This window comes from Bicyclus anynana, chromosome 7, assembly GCF_947172395.1.
Source record: "Bicyclus anynana chromosome 7, ilBicAnyn1.1, whole genome shotgun sequence".
NCBI classification, from domain to species: domain Eukaryota; kingdom Metazoa; phylum Arthropoda; class Insecta; order Lepidoptera; family Nymphalidae; genus Bicyclus; species Bicyclus anynana.
Window position 1 is genome coordinate 11,199,027 of NC_069089.1, and position 14,008 is coordinate 11,213,034.

General features: G+C 35.0%; 1 protein-coding gene across 6 annotated transcripts in view; it reads left to right on the forward strand.

Annotated features, from left to right (window-relative positions):
- Positions 1–229: 229 nt before the first annotated feature.
- Positions 230–14,008, forward strand: part of LOC112055740 (NUAK family SNF1-like kinase 1) — a 50,291-nt gene continuing 36,512 nt past the window's right edge. For 5 of the 6 annotated variants that reach the window (XM_024095943.2, XM_024095966.2, XM_052882567.1 and 2 more), the window contains exon 1: positions 231–462. The gene's annotated coding sequence lies outside the window, so the exon portion shown is untranslated. Of the gene's footprint in view, positions 463–14,008 lie in introns of all 6 variants that reach the window. The other variant, XM_052882569.1, reaches the window with a different exon arrangement.

Below are 14,008 nucleotides of genomic sequence, written 5' to 3' on the forward strand. Positions count from 1 at the left end.
TCTGCAACAAGTGTGTGTGTTCAGCACTAATTTCTCTAATTACGATTTTTGCACATCCCTAATTTTACTACGTTTTATATGCATGTGTTGAATTAGAAAGAGATAGGACTTTCCCCCCACATTTAATTTTTTCCCAAGTGTAAAAGAGAGGTCCGAGAAATTTATGAATGACATTTTTATACACACATACAAAATTTCTAACCAGCACAAAGCTTTGTTCTGAGTCAGAGGTCTGCTTCATTTGTGGTCTGTGGATGGCAGCGATTGCCGTCTGCTGTCTTACGGATTTATTGCGAAAATGGCGCATTATGTGATATTTTCACGAAATTTATCAATTAAAAGTGAAAAATTGTGTAGTGCTGCTTTGTGATGGTGTGTTACTTTACATTAATGACAGTGTACTTCGTGTGATAAATAGGACTTCGACATTCTTTGGGATATTGGATTACACATAAAATAAAGGTATTTAACTCCTCCTACGCTTTAAATATAAGAACTATCGGCTACTTGTTAATATTGAACCCATTCTTTTATACTTCGATAAGCCTGAACGCTGGAAATCATTATATAAGACGCGAACACCATACAAGAATGAACTCTGTTGAATTCATAAGTATCGCATGTATTTTGATAGGGTTTAGTTTGAGAGTTTCGTGGAATTTTTGTACGTGCTTGCAATCGCGAAGGCTGGAGTCATGACCGTCTCGCGCCTGAGTTATCGGTGCCTTACGGAGCTTTCATGACATCAGCAGGCGATACCAACTGCTGTAAACATTTAGCTGTATGATTCATACCGCGATATTATTATCGTCCCGAAAAAAGTGTATTTTTAACATTTTATTGTAAGAAATAAGAATGTGTGTTGCTAATGTAGTAAAACGTCTTAGTCATCATGTTTACATGCCAGGATTGTGATTAGAATTACCATTAAGTCTCAAAAAAAGTTAGTCTATTATAGTTTGTTAGATTTTGTTTTGTTTTGTTTATAATATGATGAATGCAAACCTGTTTCCCTAATTCTTTCTAAATTACGAATGTATTTATGGATTCTTATATATTATAAAAAGGATCAGGGAATTCAATATTTTTATCCCTCGAAAAAATTCATTCCTTAGGTGGCTATAAAGATCTAAATCTTGTGAAATATTGTTCTAGAATATTGACATAATTTATAACATATAATCTTTGTACATGGTTTACTGTTAATTTAACATTTTTAAACAAGAAAAGTAAAAACCTATTTATCCAAATTCAGAAACACAAATAATGTTAATTGTATAAATTTATAATAATATAGTAATCCCAAAATTAAAAACTAAATACAATAGTTAGCACTCATAAGTCTGATAGTTTTACATACTTACTCAATATTTGTATTTTTTCTGACTATCAAGTAAAACTGATAAAGGCATACAATTAAGATTTATAAGACTAGCTGTGCCTCGTGTATGTAGATACAACCTTTTTCCCTATAATTCCCTATTATAGGAAATATCATGTTATAAAATATTTTTTTTTACATGATATAAAATAAAATAACATAATCTGTGATAGCTCCGTGGATATGACCTCTGCCTCAGATTCTGGAGAGTGTCGGTTTGAATCCAGTCCGACGCATGCGTCTCCAACTTTTCAATTGTGTGCATTTTAAGAAATTAAAATTTTGAAACAGTATAGAAAAAACATAGTGTGTCTTAATTCTGTGAAGTCTGCCAATCCGCATTGGGCCAGTGCGGTGGACTATTGGCCTAACCCCTTTCATTCTGAGAAGAGACTCGAGCTTAACAGTGAGCCGAATATGAGTTGATAATGATGAAAATTACATACTTGTATGCTATTTCAAACTATAATATATCTCTGAACCAATCTAGATATATCCAGACACATTCTGTTGATTTATAGCTATAAATTGTATAAGTACTAAGTAAACTTATAGATTATTTAATGCATAAAATTAAAATAATTATTAGTACTATGATGAAATTGAAAAACTAAGTTACTATAATACATATTCAACATTTTATAAAGAGTCAAAAGACAAAAGAACTAAAATATGTTGGAAAATTAATTTAAACATTCTAAACAAATGTCTGTCCTTGGCTAATTGTGTGGCTGTTACATTCTAATAATAAAGTTGAAACTAGGTTTGTATTTTTACATAGTATCTTCCTAAATCTGTGAACAAAGTGGAACTTCATAGATTTAAGAATTAGGTCAAATTAATTTGTACCATTGAACTATACTCACTCTAATAATTTCTTAAACTTGAGGTAGAAGGCCTGGAAGAGATTGCTTACTTTTTTTCTCTCTTATTTGTTTGTTTCCTTGTTTTGTGGTGTACAAATAAAGTGAAGTAATATACCACTAGGGTTCATGTTCAATATTCATAGTTTTTGTATTGGTTTATAGACTTTAGTTCATTTTATATAGCTACAATGTCAGGCCCCCTTATAGTGGTAAAAAAAATTTCAAAATTTTTTATTAGATCCGGAGATACAATACCACAAACATTACCTCTTTATAATATTAGTATAGATTATTGGTCCATTGTTCTGATGTGATGCTGTGGTATACAGCCTCCAATTGATTGACAAGCTATTGTTTCTGCAAACTTCTCATGATTTGATGATGATAAGAACAATTTGACTTGATAGGGATCATACAAAATCCAGATTGTAGCATTTGTTTTTTATTACAAACTCGCGTACCTACAACGTGTTACAGAAGCGCGATCGAGATTTGCGACATCGTATTGACGTATAATGACTGTACCGACGTATCCCCGAGTTTACTTCAATACCGTATTGGCGTATGACTATATCGACGTATCCCCGAGTTTACTTCAATACCGTATTGACATATGACTATATCGACGAATCCCCGAGTTTACTTCAATACCGTATTGGGGTATGACTATATCGACGTATCCCCGAGTTTACTTTAATACCGTATTGGCGTATGACTATATCGACGTATCCCCGAGTTTACTTTAATACCGTATTGGCGTATGACTATATCGACGTATCCCCGAGTTTACTTTAATACCGTATTGGCGTATGACTATATCGACGTATCCCCGAGTTTACTTTAATACCGTATTGGCGTATGACTATATCGACGTATCCCCGAGTTTACTTCAATACCGTATTGGCGTATGACTATATCGACGTATCCCCGAGTTTACTTTAATACCGTATTGGCGTATGACTATATCGACGTATCCCCGAGTTTACTTTAATACCGTATTGGCGTATGACTATATCGACGTATCCCCGAGTTTACTTTAATACCGTATTGGCGTATGACTATATCGACGTATCCCCGAGTTTACTTTAATACCGTATTGGCGTATGACTATATCGACGTATCCCCGAGTTTACTTTAATACCGTATGACTGTATCGACGTATCGCCGAGTTTACATGTATACTGTATTGACATTTGACTGTATCAACGTATCCCCAGGTTTACTTCAATACAAATCGTGTAACGGAAATGCGTTTAAGATTTGCGACACCATGTGTATTGACGTGGGTATGCCTGAATCGACGTATCCCCGAGTTTACTTCATTACGAGCGCGCATAGAACATGTTACAAACACGCGTTAAAAATTTATGATACCGTATTGACTGTCGTATTGATTAACGTATCCCCGGCTCAAGTTAAATACAAACGCTCGTATAACGTGATACACTTTCAGAAGAGCGTTCAGAATTTGCGATCCCGTTATTCAGGTATGACTAAATTGATGTATCCCCGAGTTTACTTCAATATAAGCGCGCATGTAACATGTTACAAAAACGCGTTCAACATTTGTGACACCGCATTGATGTATGACTGTATCGACGCATCCGTGAGTTGGTTTCTAGGTTACCTATCTAGGTCAATATCTCACAAACGGATACCTAGATATTTTGGCTATATAAAGTGTATGCTGGGCCCCCTCTTCTGTTTACTTTGGACACCATGGTTTATCCTTCTCGTAGTTCTCTTTATAGTGGGACTTCTATTGAGCTGACAGTTGCATATAATGTGTATACTCGTAGTTTGCGCCGCGTACAAGTCATAGAGAATACTGTATAGTATTGAAGTATGACTGTATTCTCGATTTCAAAACGCGCCTATGACGTATCACAGAAACGCGATCAAAATTTGCGACCCCGTTATTCTGATATGACTGAATCGATGTATCCCTGAGTTTACTTTAATACAAGCTTGCATACAACATGTTACAAAAACGCGTTCAAGATTTGTGACACCGTATTAAGGTATAGACTTTACTTCGATACAAACGCGCCTACGACGTGTCACAGAATCGCGTTTACGATTTGCGACACCGTATTGACGTATGTCTGTATCGACGTATCCGTGAGTTGGTTTCTAGGGTACCTATCTAGGGCAATATCTCACAAGCGGATACTTGGATCTTTCGGCTAAATAAAGTGAATGCGGGGCCCCCTCTTCTATTTACTTTGGATACGATGGCTTATCCTAGTTTTCATTATAAAGGGACAGAAGCAGACAGTTCCATGTATAATGTGGATAGTTTGCGCGTCGTACGAGTCATAAAGTATACGTTTGTCTCCATGCGACAATAATCGTGACGAATTACGGTATGATCCAAAATTTGTATATCGATTGTTGATAGAAATATAGCGTCCGTCGTCAGAAAGACAATAGCACGAAACCACTTTGCCAACAAAAGTACAGTTTAGTAATTTTGTTGATAGATACTATCACATTGAATCTATAGAATAGAATAGTTTTTAACCGACTTCAAAAAGGAGGAGGTTCTCAATTCGGTCGATATTTTTTTACTATTTGGATGCGATTTTTTTATATATTACTAGCGGACCCGGTCAAGCTTCGCTTTGACTTGTGTGCTCTTATTCCCTATCCCTACTCTACACTACCCTACCCCTACTCTACTCTACCCTACCCTACCCTACCCCTACCCTAAAATGATATTACATTACAATAAATATATTATTAAATACGCGAGGCGGATGACTAGGTGCGAGCAGGTTAGGCAGTCGGGTTTTTTTTTTAATTATTGACATATATAAGTATTGAATTGTATTATTGACTATAATAAGCTTACATATAAGCTTAATAATTGTTTTTTTTGTAATTTCTACTATAACTACAGATTTACTATTTCTACTTTATTAAGTAGTTCGGAGTTGCAGGCCTAAGAAACTAGAACTAGACAATAGGTAGCTATCCATGTACAAATATGATATGTCGCAGTTTTGTGCATAGTCGTATTTTTGTCGTAAATTTCACAGTTTGGCAGAGTCAGTTTGGACCGATGGGTGTAACAAAAATAGAATATAATTCCATGCTCCTGACTAAACCGTGGATTACACCAAACACCAAAACATGATTGTAAATTAAATTCGTTGTCGTTAAACTGTCTGTAACAAACGGAATATGCACCCGCGATAATTGCACTCTCCAAATAAAAACTTTTATGGTCACAAGCGTTGTGATTTTTTTAGTAAAGAAAAACTCTACTAAAAAAATCACACCACACAAGTACTGACATGTCTTTTTTTTATTTAATCTCTCTCTCGCTATCTAATTTGTCTATTAAGTAACCAAACCAGTGAAAATTAAAGAATAAAACATTCTTAACTAATCACATCCTTGACTGATATTTTTAAAATATATAAAAAAGAAAGTCGTGTTAGTTACGCTATTTATAGCAACAACGGCTGGACCGATTTGGCTGAAAATTTGCGGAGAGGTAGGTTAGAACCAGGAGACGGACATAGGTAGGTTAGAGGTAGGATGGGAGTAGGGTAGGGCAGGGCTAGTTTAATATAAAAAACTTTTCATCCGGTTGACAGGTGGGTGGAGTTGGTCGGATTAGATTAGATTCAGACAGGAAATCTCTCGAGAACCATGGATTTTTCCGGGATGAAAAGTAGCCTAAGTGTTAATCCAGAGTAAAATCTATTTCCATAAAAAATTTCAGCTAAATCGGTTCAGGAGTTGCGCCGTTAAAGAGTAACAAACATCCGTACAAACTTTCGCGTTTATATTATTAGTAGGATTAGCGAAAAGGGTTATAAGTAAATCTGAGAATTTATGAGAAAAAAACCAGAAATCAAAAACCCCAGCGCATAAATATACGATCTTACAGATCATCCTGAGTGCAGCTCCGGGCGTGATAAACCCAATCGATTGTAACGCTTTAATTTCACTGTAGAGTGCACTGATGTTGTGTTATTGGATGGTCGCCAAATAAACAAATATTTAACGAAAATATTTAAGTAGTTTAGTACTGTTTTATTGATTGTATCTTCCTTTAACACATGGAGATCAAAACCGAAAATAAAGACATTGCGAAGAGTTAAGATGGAAAGATACGATAATAGGTTCATCATCATCAGTTTGTATACGTCAGCTGCTGGACCATAGGCCTTTCCATGAGCGCGCTAATATAATTATGCTATGGTAAATAATAAAATTGATCTATTTACATTAAAAAGTAAGTAGGTAAATACAGTAAAAATGCGAGGTAAAGTATTGAACCAATTCAATACTTTATCTCGCACTGTTGATCTTAAGATCTTATTATTTCGTTTCATACCTAACTAGTTCATATTTGGAATATAAACAATATTATTTTTTACGTATAATACATGGAATAAGGGTCAAATAATAATAAATCGACATCAATTAATAAAAGTTAAGGATTTCTTAATTTTAAAAACTCAAGTTAAAAATTATGTATTTTATAAATTTTTCCAAACGTCTATATCTGGCTACGGCTCATATTGCCAAAAATATTGAATAAAATTTATATGTATTCTCGTCTCCAATAAATATAACTTTTTTCAGAACAATTTAATGAATGAACAATTTAAGACCGGCAAAGACGTACCTACCGCCAAGCGATTTAGCGTTCCGGTACCATGCCGATCGAAAGGGGTGTGGATTTTCATCCTCCTCCTAACAAGTTAGCCCGCTTCCATCTTAGACTGCATCATCACTTACCATCAGATGAAATTGTAGTCAAGGGCTAACTTGTAAAGAATAATAAAAAAAGAACAATTTAAGACTTTAAGAAGATAATCTTAACTCTTTATAGTATTAGTATCGATAAGTACCAAACAAATAACCCAAAGCCAACCATTGATATCGATAATCCGCCCAGTAAGAAATAACAAACTGCATCACCTAGTTAACGATTGTTAACCCACTGTCGATATGTGTTATACGAGTGCAGAAGCCGTATTTATTGCCAAGCGATTTGTCGTGTTTGTGTACGGTGCACATAGAAGCCAACTAACTGGATCACTGCACTGGACTGTATTTGTTCAGACAAAACTTGTAGTTTCTTATGCATGTGTTTATTAGCTGATCCGGAAAACTTTCTGGCATATCTATTTCTTTCAAATAAATAAGCTGTGATTTTATTTGATTGGGAAATTAAAAAAAAAAATTACGACCTGCAATATATGTATATACTCGTATATACAGAGTGTAATTAATGAATAAAATGCAATGGTAGATACACCACCTAATTATCTAAAACTAATTTGAATAATTTTCAAAAAATCCTTAGGGTGACCAAGTTACTTATATTTGAAATTTTTTTTATCTTGAATTAGTTTTTTCAATGCTTTAATTAGGATTTTAAATATCTGATTTTTGTTAAACAGTACGATTTTTATAAATAATGTTTAATTTTTTTTGTAGAAGATGTTTGTTACATTCAATGCAGTAAATCTTCTTTCATTAAAATGATCCGATTAAAAAAAAATGTCCTGTAAAAAAAGTTAAAGATCTGAAGTCTACAACTATTTTAAAAACTGGTACACTTGTCGAGGTTTGTAAATTGGTATAAAACTTGTCTACTCTTTGTATTTAAATACAATGTTGCTGGTAAAAATGCATGGATGGTGCTAATTTTAAATACAAGAAAAATATATTTAAAGTGCATATTCCATCTTTTTTCTTTAAAAATGTGTTACAATATCTGCCTATTGGTTATTGGTCGATCTCCGAAACGGCTCCCACCTTTTTTATTAAATAGCGATTTTAGAATTCTTGTAGGAAATGGTGAAAGAAACGTCGGATTTGTTGGTTCAGCTGTATTTAATAAATAATCAGCAATCATCATCATCATCATTATCATCTTTAGTTGTTTTTAGGTGAAAACTAAACAACCGATGAAAGTATTTTAGTATGTATATTTAGTGTAGTGACGTATAGAATCAACATTTTTCCTGCTTCAATTGTGTGTTGTTTTTAGGGGAACTAAGAACTGATGGAAATATTTTCGTGTGGTAAAAATTTAGCGACGCAGATAACCAAAAAATTTTCTGCTTTGTGTGTTGTTTTTAAGGCAAAATAAAATCCTTAGAACTGATGGAAGTATTTTCCTGTAGTACCTATATGTAGCTACTAGAGAATCAAAATTATTCCTGTTTCAATTGGGTGTTTTTAGGGGAAACTAAAATATAAAGAAGGACTGAGAAATTTCCATCAAAAAGTATTTTCGTGTGGTAAATTGTGCGACATAGACTCGATTTTTTTTCTATTTCAATTGGGTGTATTGTACGTAGTGTGTGTTAGTGGGATTCGTAGGCGAACTAAGTGCGAATAGTTGATTGGAGGTTATTCAACTGGTGAGTGGACAGAAATAGCGCGATCACTCGCGGCATCTCGCGCACCTCCGATGACGCCGCGCCGCCGTCAGCTCAGCGCTGGGACAGCGCCGCTTCCGGGACACGGCGCTCGTTAGATCCAAACACTCAATAGTAGGGGAGCCCGGGATGCTAAATTTGCAGTTACTAAAGCGCCATGGGGACCGATTACATTTGGTAGATTAAATATCAAGTCAAAGCCAAAGTCAAAATTCATTTATTTCAAATAGGCTTTGTTTACAAGCTCTTTCGACATGTCAGGTAATAATATTAAACTTAAGATAATGGTGATAATAATATTCGAAAACTTAAAATTAAAGTTACGAGGGTTCCAAACGTGCCTTGGTCCGAGAAGAGCCCACAACAAAACAATGATAGGAAGAATAAATAGTTATTTGCTTTTTTCGCTTTTAGCGGTGGAAAGAAAAACTATAGAGCATTCTAATTACTTTGGCTTACTAAAATTGTCAGAAACTTTTAAGGACTTTATCTAAAAAGTTTTTTAAGTGAAAAATTATAACAATCGTGCTCGCAACTCGAGAACTAAAATATAAGGGTTTTATTTTACAACTTTGGAACCCTCTCATTCCATTACATTACGCTCAAATCGTTAGATTTTCGAAATGCACACCTTTTAGTAATTAACTAACCTACTATATCCTTATCTGAAGTGCTGGTTGAGTATTTCTGAAGTTAGTTTTTTTTTGGTTGTCCTAAACGTACCCACCAATATTAAGGACTCATACTTGGTGGAGGTACTCAACAACGTGCAAGATTTAGTCCCTTATTTTTATCTAACGCGCACGAATAACTGCAAAAATCCTCTCTTCGGCTCCCCTACTACAAAGTCCCAAGTCAAACCTTTCTTTATTTTAATAGCCCTATAACTGACGCTATTGGTTGCTCAAATATCTTAATGTTTTGAGGTGTTGATGAAATTATTTCTTGTACATTTTAGTTTAACAGTTTTATACCTACCTAACACTTTTGTCGGCTATTTGCTATTTTTGTTGAAAAAATAATCATTTGTTGGGACGGGGCTTATAAATACCTGTAAGTCGTAGTAGGAAGTAGTCAAATGAATCTGGATTTCGCCAGGATACAGGGTTTCAGGGTGTGAAATGTCGTGATCATCTAAATTGTCAGGTAACATTATTCATGTAAGCGGCAGTGGTAACACTTAAATATGTAATCAAGATCAATTGAATTGCAATTTAAAGCTCTTGGATGAAGTTCATTATTCTGTGTAATAACATGAAATTAAAATTTTATAAAACCGCTCGAAGGGCATGAATCTAGAATAAAGACTTATACCAGAAATTCTTTCTATAATCGTAAGTGAGCAGGATCAAAGAAAATAGTATATTTTTATATGAACAATCGGGTTTCCATGTCCCAATTTTCCAACTACCAATTTTCTCATCAAACGAAGCTAAGAACACTCTCGATTAAGTTATCAATATTCTCTTTCAGTGCGCTTTCATTTGAGACCCCACTCGAGTATATTTGCAGACTTTCGGTTTTTCTTCCCCACTGTCATCCCCACAACTTTTTAACGGCTAAACCGATTATTTCAAAAATGTCTAGGAACACTCGCACTTAAGTTACCTTTAATACAAAAAAATCTAAATTGAAATCGCTGCATCCGTTCGGAAGTTAAAGTGCCACTGACAGACACGTCAAATTTATAACATCCCTCTTTTTGCACCGGGGGTTAAAAATAATTTGTTTACGTAATATTTGATCATGTATCCTCTCTTTTAGACTACCTTGCACTGTGAATCAAAATACCAGGAAACTGCATGACGATTTGTACTTTTAAAATGATAATTGAATAATTTTCCTCCTAAAGAATAAATAAAGTCGAACGACTATAAATTGTGGGACTATGAGCCCGGGATCATTACTCGTGACGTCACAGTTTTAGAGCTGTGATTTATGCCTCGTGTTTATAGTGTGGGTATTGCGTCGGTTGATCGGCCGTGTCGGTAGTCGCCTAGTCGGTCGGCGCGCGGCGGCGCGGCTACAGAGCAGAGCTGTACACTTCTCTGATGATATTTTTAGAGGCGCCGAGACGCCGGCCTCACTCCATGCCCGCACGTTAATTGGCTACTTGCTCCGCATTTTTCAGGACGACCGCTCACACCACGCCAATGCCATTGAAAAGGCCGCTATCGGCCGATAGACATTGACACTTTTATTGACTGAAATACCTTTGCTCAGATGAATTCGCGATTGTAGACAGAACGCCGGAAGAATGTCATTGTTTAATAGTCATTGACGTATGAGCGTAGACAGAGAATGATTGTTATATTAACATAACTCATTAGACATTATGTTGTTCTTTTTTAGGGTTGTGTGTGTGTTGCAAAAAAGCGGATGTTTTTGTTGTTGTGTCTGACCGTCTGTCTGTCAAGAGCCTTTATCTCTGGAAAGCGTGGAAGTATCGAGCTGAAATCAAACGATTTACTCAAGTCAAAAGCAAAAATGTGTTATTTGGAAGTTCTTAAAAGATACCTAAGTGCAGTGGACGTTTATCGGCTGATGAGGTTCATGATTATGACTTCTCAGGTTAAGAGACCCTTGACGCTGTGAAAAAAGTCCAAAAAGATATGGCTCTTTAATGATGCATTAACATATTTAGACTCTAAATGCAACTACTACTTTACTCGTGGGTATTTACTTTTAACAAAAACGATTAGATGTGCCTAATTTCGTTATAGCCGTGATAGGATATGATCTCTGCCTTCAATTCGAAGGGCGTTGGTTCGAATCCGGTCCGAGGCACTTCTCTCACAACACTCGTGCACACCAGTGAGCCGAATATATAATAGTAATAAATATCAGTTGTCTGAATATATCTTAATATTGAGGAGGGGATATCCGCAATGGGTTATAGTGATATATCATAGCAAGTTGTTCACGTTTCCTCGCTAGCACAACTCATCCGGGTAACCGACCGCCCTACTTCCTTGACTTGTTACTTTTTCTCTTATTATACTTCAAATATTACAATATTGTGTTTTTAAAATAATATTTCAGTCGTAGGACAATTTGAATACACTTATAAGTTGAACGTTGTAATAGAATTTAGGGCAACCCGTAACATACCAAAGCAGTTGGTTTTACATATTTGCAAAGAGATCGCCGGCCCTATTTTAAGTAGGAACTAATTTGTCTAATACCTATTTATTTTTACTATATTTATCACAAATTGTTGTATCATAATGATGTACATTTTTATAATTTCGACAAATATATCGGCTTAGTATATCCCCGTATTTTAATTTTGTCCATGTAAATATTATAAACTCTAAATAAATCTTTATCTTAAATCAGATTAATATATTTTTGTCCATATTGACAGTCACTTATATCATTAGATCAATATATGTTCATCATTAACAACCCATATTCGACTCATTGTAGAGCACGTCCCTGCCTTGATTCAATCCTACGCCCTCCGAATCAAAAGCAAAGGTCATGTCCACAGGGCTATCACGGCTCTTTTCAATAAATTATGATATTTTTACTAATTAAAAAATAATCTTATAAAGCTGAAGAGTTTGTTTGTTTGATTGAACGCGCTAATCTCAGGAACTACTGGTCCGATTTGAAAAATTCTTTCAGTGTTAGATAGCCCATTTATCGAGGAAGGCTATAGGCTGTATATTATCGTATTCCTACGGGAATGGGAACCACGCGGGCGAAACCGAGCGGCGTCAGCTAGTACATGTATAAATGTAAGCAGACACCACAGTACAGACAATGCTGAAAGCTAACGCTTTTGTAGATACATTTAGCTATCAAAATAAAACAATTAATCTATGCTTGAAGCTTAACGACATTGCAAGAACATTGCGGAAAAATAAAATGTTTTAATTGTAATACCGTTTCAATTGTGGAGAACAGACAGGAATAGCGAATTTCTTGTAAATCTGTTGTGTCTATTCAATGTCAGACGTATACAAAAAGTTACATTGTTCATTGAATTCAGTATTTGAAATTCTCAGTTTTGCTTTATTGTATAAATAATTCTAGCTGCTGTAGATTTTTTGTCAGTGTCCTCAAGATTTTGTCTAATGATTTCCATTTGGTTTATTTGTAAAGACTGGTTCAATGAACTGCATCGATCTTTGAATATATATGATAATATGGAAATGGAAAAATAACTACCATCCACTAAAAATGGAAAAATAAATAAAATTTTAATAAAAAAAATATAACCGACTTCAAAACTTAAAAACGTACCCCCTAAACTAAAAAGTGAAAAATAACATCATTATATTATTATGTTCTACCTGCTGATCAGTATGAAGGCGGTGCTAAGCCGGTGTTGTCTTAATTTAAGGTCCCCAAGATTTTGTCAAATGTATTTCCATTTTGTTTATTTGTAAAGACTGGTTCAATGAACTGCATCGATCTTTGAATAGATATGATGAGATGGCGTGTTTTTAGAGATGCGTAGGTATCTGTTACACTTTTTGTTAAACGTTCAACGGTTTTAATCAAACTGTATTTTGCGAATGCTCCGTTTTCATTGTGTTTCAAATATTTGCAAAACTAAGAAGATACTAAAACGGTACAAGTAACTATAGCTCGGCAAGTTCGTTGATGACACTCCCATGATATGCGGGCGACGGGGGGAAAGGACTGCGCGGGTATGAAGTCGCGCGGGGCATCGCTACCCCCTTCCCGGCCCGCACGGACCATTGGTAGTGTTACGAACGAAGTAGTCAAAGTATAGGCCATGCTATATGCTATAAAAAAAACGAGTAAATAAAACTGTATTAATTACTTTATGTTTGATTTGCCCTCTTAGTATCTGTAGGGAATCTTGGCAGCTAAATCGGCACCACTTCCTGACGATCAATCAACTCGAGACAAATCTGTTATAGGCTACGCACATCTGATGACAACGCAACAATAGAGTAATATCGACTTATAGATTGACGATAGAGTCGTATTTTTTCTATACTAATTAAATGTTATAAAGAGGTAAAAGTTCGTGAGGTTGTACGGGATATTTTGAAAATTCTTTTACTACTACGTTATTTGCGAGTGTCGCAGGCTATGTTTTATCCTCGTATTCCCACGAGAATGGGAACTACGCGAATAAAACCTGCTAGTAACAATGTATACTTTCAAGCCCTATTTCACCACTTTAGGGGTTGAATTTTAAAAATTTTTGAATTACGTTATATTTCTTATTTTTTTTATGATTTATGAACAAATTTTTAAAACTCTAAAAATTAAGGACTTTCCATACAAACTTTCAACTCCTAATTCACCCTCTTCTCATTTTATTTTCGCAATAAAAAGTATCCTAAAACCTTCTCCGTATTATG